Here is an 8150-nt window from a genome sequence, read left to right on the forward strand (position 1 = left end):
AGATATTCTGGAAGCCACAGATTCACTACCTGGGCTTAAAAATTCCTTCTAGCCCATATTCTAAGTATGTAGCACTTTGTAGACAACAGGCAAACTGACATTAAACCTGTCCAAAGAAGCTCAAATAAATGTGCCTATAGATGTAGTTTGTTCTTAGTGCCTATAGGTCATGCCATAGGTGTGGGATGTTAAATACACAAATGATCTCACTCACAGGCCAGTGCCAGCTTCTTCCATCCCCTATGATGTGCACAGGATACCACAAGGGCTTAAGTATATACTGGTTTCAAAGTAAAACCCCACAAAGTCCCAGCAGGAATGTAAAGGTCAGTTCTGCTCTAGATGGCATCAGTGATAACCTGGAATAGTCACAGTGTGCTTACTGCAGAACAAAGAACAGTGGAACAATGTACCAACCTTCACCCCGAGAATTCCACACCATAATTTCCTACAGTTTCTTAAAGCTGCCTTCAGATCCTTCCCAGAGTCCACCCAGAAACCAGGAGATGTATCAGTGATTTATTCCCAGTTTCAAGAACCAAGCCACATGCTGTTTCTACATAATAAATATACAGAAAATAAAGTACAGTCCATAGAAAAGGGAAAGTGAGAATACTGTAACACCCACAATGACTGAAAGAATTAGGATTGCTCATTCCAGCCAGGGAGGGGCTGGGGCATGATAAGGAATTTTGAAATGCAAAAGGCTGCTGCAGAGCTCTGTGAGGAACAGACAGGGCAGGATGCAGTGCTGTAAAACCACAGCTTCTTGGTTTGGTTCTTCGCTCTGCGCTTTGCACTTTTACCGAAGCAGGCATTGGGCACTGACAGGACAGAGTGAGGAGCTAGGAGAGAGAACCATGAAAAGGGATAAGCCAACACAGCAGGCTGGAAAGACTTTAAAATAAATACCCTTCCATAAACCCTTCTGGATTGCTGAGACAACTTTTATCAGGGAAAAGGAAGAAAATACCTCCGGATGAGAATTCAATTGCAGAATGAGTCCTGGTGAAGGCTCAGCTATGGTACTTGTCCTGCAGCAAGAATAGCAGAGAACCTGGAGACCAAGTCTAAACACAAAGGGAGCTCTTTGACAAGAGGGACAATGATCTCCACAGGAACTTGGATAAAATGACTTGCAGAAGGGGGGAGGAAGCTGAGCCCTGCTTTTGCTGTAAAGGTGAATGCTGGAATAGTGTTTGCAGACCATTCCTGCACACATTTAAAACCCAACTGCTCATGGTCCTGGGCAACCTGCTCTAGCTGACTCTGCTTTAAACAGGGGCAGTTGGACTAGGTGTTCAACCTCAATTATTCTGTTCAGCCAGGCTGAATGTAGCACATGGTTAAATTATTCACAACTGTAACTTTTTGCTAAGGCTCTCTTCTGGATAGAATATAAAAATAAAAAGGTAGTTTTCTTAGTCCTCAACAAGGGATGGTGATGATTTTATATGTGAATCATAGCCAAAAAATGGGGCAGAAAAGAAGCATTTGGGCCTCCCACGTACAGAAAGCTGGAGAAAGGATTTGGAATAACTACCGAAAATACACCGAGGGGAATGATCAGAAGGAGGGTGGACAACCAGGAAAAGACCAGAGTGAAGGGAGCAGGAGGTTTCAAAGCTGTGTTTCAGCATGGTTAGGGGTCATGAGGGTGAGGCACCACTCCTGACCGAGTGTTCGCTGTAGGCTTTGGCAAGAACAACTGTTGACTCAAGAAATAGCTCACATTTTTTGCTTTACTTAAGAGCTAACTAAAATATTAAAGCAATGTTTTAGTTTGGTTTTTTGTTTTTAAATCACTAATCATCTTTTATAGCTCAAATTGTCCCTACACACAGAAGCTTCTGGGTAAAGTTTCCAAAAGCACACAGGTCCACTGGATGCTTCTAAAAAATCTCATCTCTGTTGCTTTGCACTGTCAGTATTGCAGACAACTGGACCCTTAATCTGGCCCAGACACTCCTGGCTGACTGAAGCATGACTGCAGCACATCTCTAGTGCAAGCCACTCCAAAACACCAGCACATTCTTGCACTTATTCCCATCCTTGATTAAAACTTACTCTGTGATTGCTCTCTCCAGCCTGTGCTGCCAATGGTTTCTGTCTTTCCCAGCTGAAGGACAGTTACATAAAGGTCTCCACAGTCCCTTCCCCAGAGCATCAGGTGGGAATTTATCCAAGGTGTTCAGTTTCTTAAATAATTAGGAACAGAACAGACTATAATGGAACAATATAAAGGACTTTTAAGGCCAGGGACAAGTGCCAAAATCACTCTGGAAGAGTATTAAGATTTCCTGGGACATCCTGATTTTATTTATTAACTGTAGGAATTTTTTCCTCATGCCAACACTTATGTGTGAGCATAATATGTAAAAATCTACTTTCTAAAACCTGGTGAAGTTCCAGGAAAGAGTTACACAAGCTCCACATGTAAACTGATGATGTAATCCACATTCAATCCTGCTTCAACAATGTCCAGCTAGAACTGAATTTAGCAAGATCCATAAAGACTGGAGGCTTCCCCTCTGTATCCACTGCAGAACTGCCCCTGGTATGGGCAGATCCACATTTGTTAGAGGTTTGTGTTTGCACTTTTATCCATCTGTGCTGGTAACTCATTTGATAAATAAGTCAGACTGGCTTTTCAGAGAGCCTGAGGACTCACAATGCCAAACAGAGCTGCAAACTGTTAGCTCAAAGAGAAAGCTTGTGACCTCTATTGAAAAGAAGAGATAAGGATCTGAAAATCCAGAAGTTCCTGTTGAAAAATATGGCCTAAAGATGTGATTCCATTAGCCAGTTGTTAATAGAATCACATGAAGAAAGTCTTGCTTGGTGGACTGAGCAAGGGGTGCAGGAAGTCCCAGAGTAGATTTGGCCTTGACTTGAGAGCTCAAGTCTTGATCTCCCAACATACCTCCTGAATTCTACAGCTCTCCTTAGGCAGATTAGGGACACACTTAAATAACCCACTAGATTGGAGCCAGAATGTACAGCACTGTGAAATGAAGCTCAGAAATTTACTGTAATTCTAACCTGGCCCAGTTGTGATTGGAAATAATCTCTGTGTAAATACTGATCAGAAGTGGCTTGGACACTGCTGCTGCTGTTTGTGAACCCTTTATTCTATACACCCCCTTTCATTTCAGTGAGCTTTTGCCACTAAGGTTTCCCATAACCCTAATTCTGGTTGTAATTTTTTTTGCATTGCTCTCTGGGAACAAAGGAGGGGTAACAAAACTCTTCTTCCTTGCCCCTGTGCTATGTTCTTATAGGATTATGCTTGGGAACAGAGAGACCTGGTGCTAGGAGAGGTAGTTTGCCTACATCTGAAAATGCTTCTGAATTAAACCTAATTCAAGCTCCTGAGATATGACAAATTTCCATCAAATCCAAGACAGTCTACCTGAATTCCTGCCTGCAGCACTCCAGGATTTGGTCTCTTTTCCATCCTCTCCCTTCCCAGCTGTTCGGCTCCGTGGCAGTCCTGGCTGTGCTCCAGACCCCTGTGTCCAAAGCAGAGCTGCCCCATGGACAAACCCCAGTGCTGTGCCCTGTCCTGCTCCAGGCTCAGGCCCTGGGGCTCTGCAGGACACCCCTGGTTCCTCAGCAGGACCTCGACCTGCAGGTCAGGGGCAGACCAGCCCCACTCTGGGCACACCACCAGCCCCACAGGGCACCTGCCTGAGGATCTCCACCGTGGGACTGGGGGCCTGAACCTTCTGGGTGCCCTGTTTTAGGGCACAAACAGACACAAACCGGGTCTGGCATCTCTGAAAGTGACCCTTGTCGATTCTGTGGGTGTTAGCAGTGAAAGATATGACATGGGAAAAGCTGTTCTGTCTGTCTGTGAGAGCTTCCTACCAGGCTGGGAAAGGGTCAAGATGAAGTTTTTCCAACAGCTGCAGAATCCTGGGAGTACAAGCTCTGTATATGTAGCTCATCTTGGGATTTTTTTCTGTTTCAAAGACATAACAATTCCAGGGAAATGTTAATTTCACCGAAATCCCAATAGTTATTGTGAATTAGAAACCCTTTTGGTGAGGCCTATCAGCAAAGTTTGTTCAAATAATGCAGCAGCGACCTCTGCTGCATAACTGGTGCTCCTTCCTACTTGTTTTGCTCATAAACCTGCTGTCAATACTCTTCCAGATAAGATAAAACAAGTTTTTTCAAAAACAAGTATTCTTACCTCAAGGTAAGAGCATTCCCCTCTTTACTGATAAAGGGGAGGGCTTCAAACAGCAGAAGGTCATTTTTGAAGTCACTGGCATGAAGATACCACAACTTACTTGGAATGCTTTCCCTGGTTGTCAAGGATAATATTAGCATTAAACAAACCTTGAACTACCCTCATAAAAATATTTCTGTTAATTTACTGGGAAAGAACTTGAGGCAAAAGCCACTGGGTGATGTGCCAACAGACACACATGACATCTGTGGCAGAGGCACCAATGTCAGGGAGAATAACAATTTCAAGCCCTATTCTTTAATCACAAAATGACCCTTTCCCTTTCCTTTGCTGGATCAGAAGAATATCAACCAACTGTAAAAGACATGTAAAAGACATCATCCCTGGATATGATGCTCCACACCATCCATGTGACAAGGGAAAGCAACAGAAACTGGAAAAACAGGGTGCTTGTTTTCAGCTTGTGACTTCACTTGATCACATGAGAACACAAATGGCAGTATAAGCAGTCACAAGCCTCTTGGTTTGATCTTAATGAAGTGTTGAGCAACCACAAATTCTGCCAAGTCACAGAGGCAACATGGAAAATGGTGTCCTTCCCCTTCCCTGCCATGACTACCCCTACTCAGTCCTCCAAGGGAGCACATATTGCACATGTAAGGAATTTGGGTCTGGCCCCTGCCATGGTCCAGCATTACTGCACTCTCCTCTGTTCCCAAAGAGTTAAAGCTGGCACAGAGCAAAGCTGGGTGACCTCACACCGACCCTGGTGGTGACACCAGGTGGAGCAGCCACCTTCACAAACCCCCAGCCAGGAGCACCAGGCTGTCTGGCACCAAGGGCAAGTTATTACTCATTTATTACTCCAGTGACATCCAATTCAGTTGATAACAGGAGTAAAAAGAGTTTTCAAAGTGTTCATCTCAGGAGTGCAGTTGTAGTCTCCAAGGCCAGTGAGCAAGGCTGGGGTGGCCCTGGAGCACTGGAGCACTGGACACTGCCCACTGGAACTTTGGAGCACTGGGACACTGGGACACTGGAGCACTGGGACACTGGAGCACTGGGACACTGGAGCATTGGAACACTGGGACACTGGGACACTGGAGCACTGGGACACTGGAGCACTGGGACACTGGAACATTGGAACACTGGGACACTGGGACACTGGAACATTGGAACACTGGGACACTGGAGCACTGGGACACTGGAACATTGGAACACTGGCACAGTGGAGCACTGGACACTGGACACTGCCCACTGTGTCTGTGCTGCACTGCTGTCCCCTCACACAGGCCTGGCTGCAGCAACAGCCACAGTGGTGACAGTTTTAGCAGAGAAGCAGAGTCCTGGGGTCAGTCACAGTGTTAAAAAGCTGTGCCTCTATTTCACACTCTGTTTCTGTCTCAGGCTTTTCTTCACATCCTTGTTTTTTCTGTAAAAGTCCCATTTTCCTTTCTCATGGAAGAACTTCAAACCTCTAAAGAAGCCACTTCTTTTTCTCTTTTTGATAAATGAAGCATACAACATTCTTCAGTGTCTTGCTGTGAGGTGTTTTTGCCAACCCTAAAGTTTTCTGGCAAACCATTCTTTGCCCTTTCCAGTTTTTCAATATTCTTTTCTCTTTTCAATTTTTTGACATTCTTTTCAGAGTTGTGCTCGAGCTGTGTGTGGATTTCTACCTTGCTGGTGCTCTCTATATAAACATCACCCTATTTCTGTCTCCCTCGCCCTCATTTCAGTTTTGAAGGTATTGCCTTTCAGGATAAGTCTTATTGTCTAGGCAAGCTCACATTTTTTTGCCACATGATGCACTAACTTCAGCCCTACCTTTATGAAAATAGCATTTTACAAGAACAAGCCCAGCAAACAAACCACCTGATTCTCTTCTGTATTGCTTTTTAACCTTCCACCATTTTTTGGCATCAATCATGTCTTTCACATTTACTCTCAGATTAGAGGACAAGGATATTAGATCTTCTACAACCCACTGTGAAACCCTACAAATCTAATAAATCTAACCCTGACAAATCTAATAAATGGCAATTCTCTCCAACAACTACTTTCTTAGATTTTCCTGTAAACTCCCCCCTCATCAGCTTCATGTCTGCTTAACATTTGTGAAGGGCCATGTCACTCCCATTCCCCCACAAATGTCACTGGTTTAGCACTATTTCTGGGAGTGCCTTCCTCTTTGTATCTCTCCATCATTCCATTTTATACCTACTTTTTCAGCACTGTTGTATTGACTGTCTCTGATCTATGACCAGAACTTTTCTGTGCTAAGAACTATAAATGCAGATCAGCCTTGTTTGAGCCACAGCTCACAATCCTCCCAGGCAAGGAGGGAAAACAAGGGGAGAGAAAGCAAACATATGGAAATGGTAGCAAGAGAAAACAGCATCTGCACAGCCCAGCCCAGCAGGGAAGACACTGCTCTCAACACAGGAACTGCTTCAGGGTTACAAACAAATCAATAGTTTCCCACCCTGGTTTTTTAAACTGCAATTTCCTTACTTTCCACCTTACATATGCAACAGTTATAAGTATCTTGAGATTAAGCTTATAAACAGAAAAAAGGAAAAGCAATTATGTTACCTCATGCTGAAAGGGACAGTTTTCCCTCTAAAGTGAAACCAAAATTAGCTTCCACGTGCTCAGAATGAAAGCGGATGTTTTGCAAGTTAGGCTACACAAATTTCCCTGAAAATTCCACTTATGAAATACCAGAAAAGAAACAATACTGAAAGCATGAGAGAGAAATAGTAGTAATGTGGTTGCTGGACAAAGTTAAATTATGTCAAGGCACAAGAAGGTAAAATAAAAAAAGATTTCCTTTAATGCCTTTTATTCTTTGGATACAGCATCGTGAACCCGGGGGCTTTAAAAATGTCTCAGATTTGAATGCTTGGACTAGCACAGGTGAGCTCATGAACCACAGTATTGTTGGCTTTGACATTCAGCATCTACACTGATTTTTCAAAGTATGCCTGGTATTTTCTTGGCAGACAAAGAGCAGCAACCTCTCAAATGGTATGGAAGGTGGTATTGTCACATGACAAGATTAATTTATTTTTAACACATTTGTTATCATTTCATTCTACTCATCCTGTCCAGGGATCTTTGCTTCCAGCACCACAAGCCCAATGGCAGTCAGGAGGCACCTGGGAGTGGTCCTGGGACTGCACAGGAGCTTCCTGGACAGGGGAATCCTCCTCCCCCTGCCAGCCAGCACCGACACCTGGACAGCCTTTGGGAACAGCCACGGCTGTGGTTTCCAAACACCATCCTCACTCCTGACTCTGGGCATGGCTTGGGGATTGGACACACTGACCAGACCCACTCCTGCACAGGAACAAAGCCATCACCTTCTGGTCCCCAGCAGCCTGCAAGCAGTGAACTCTTAGTTTGGGAAGAAGGTAACTCACAGAAAATATTTACAGAAACTGGTTTTCTTTGATACTTTCCTGGTGGTTTTCCACCTCCTGATGAAGTTCCTCTAAATAAATCCCAACTGTTTTCTCCAGAAGGATAACACAGACATGAAACTGGCAATGACTGTGAAACATTCCCTGTGCTAAAAGAAACAAAACTTAATCACTAATGTGTCAAAATATGCTTATTTTAGGTTTATCACCAAAAAGAGAAGGAGACAGCACTTAAAGCATTAAAATTACAGACTCGTTTGGAACAGTAGGAATATTAAATTCTACAGCTTTGGAAAATAGCTAATGAGGACTGCAAGAAAGTAGCATTGTAGCATGCAAAGCTATTAAAATTATTCTTTTTAAGATTAATGTAGATGTTCGGAAACAGATCCCACCAAAGACTGCTGAAAAAGTACAGATTAAATATTCATTATAGCCTAGAAAATCTACATGAAACCCTTTAATACATACACAGTACTTTCAAAGGGCCTTCCTATAAGGGAAGATAAGCTATGACCATGGGAATT

The sequence above is a fragment of the Manacus candei genome, unplaced genomic scaffold, assembly GCF_025592945.1.
Source record: "Manacus candei isolate 608988 ecotype Guabito, Panama unplaced genomic scaffold, ASM2559294v1 h1tg000131l, whole genome shotgun sequence".
NCBI classification, from domain to species: domain Eukaryota; kingdom Metazoa; phylum Chordata; class Aves; order Passeriformes; family Pipridae; genus Manacus; species Manacus candei.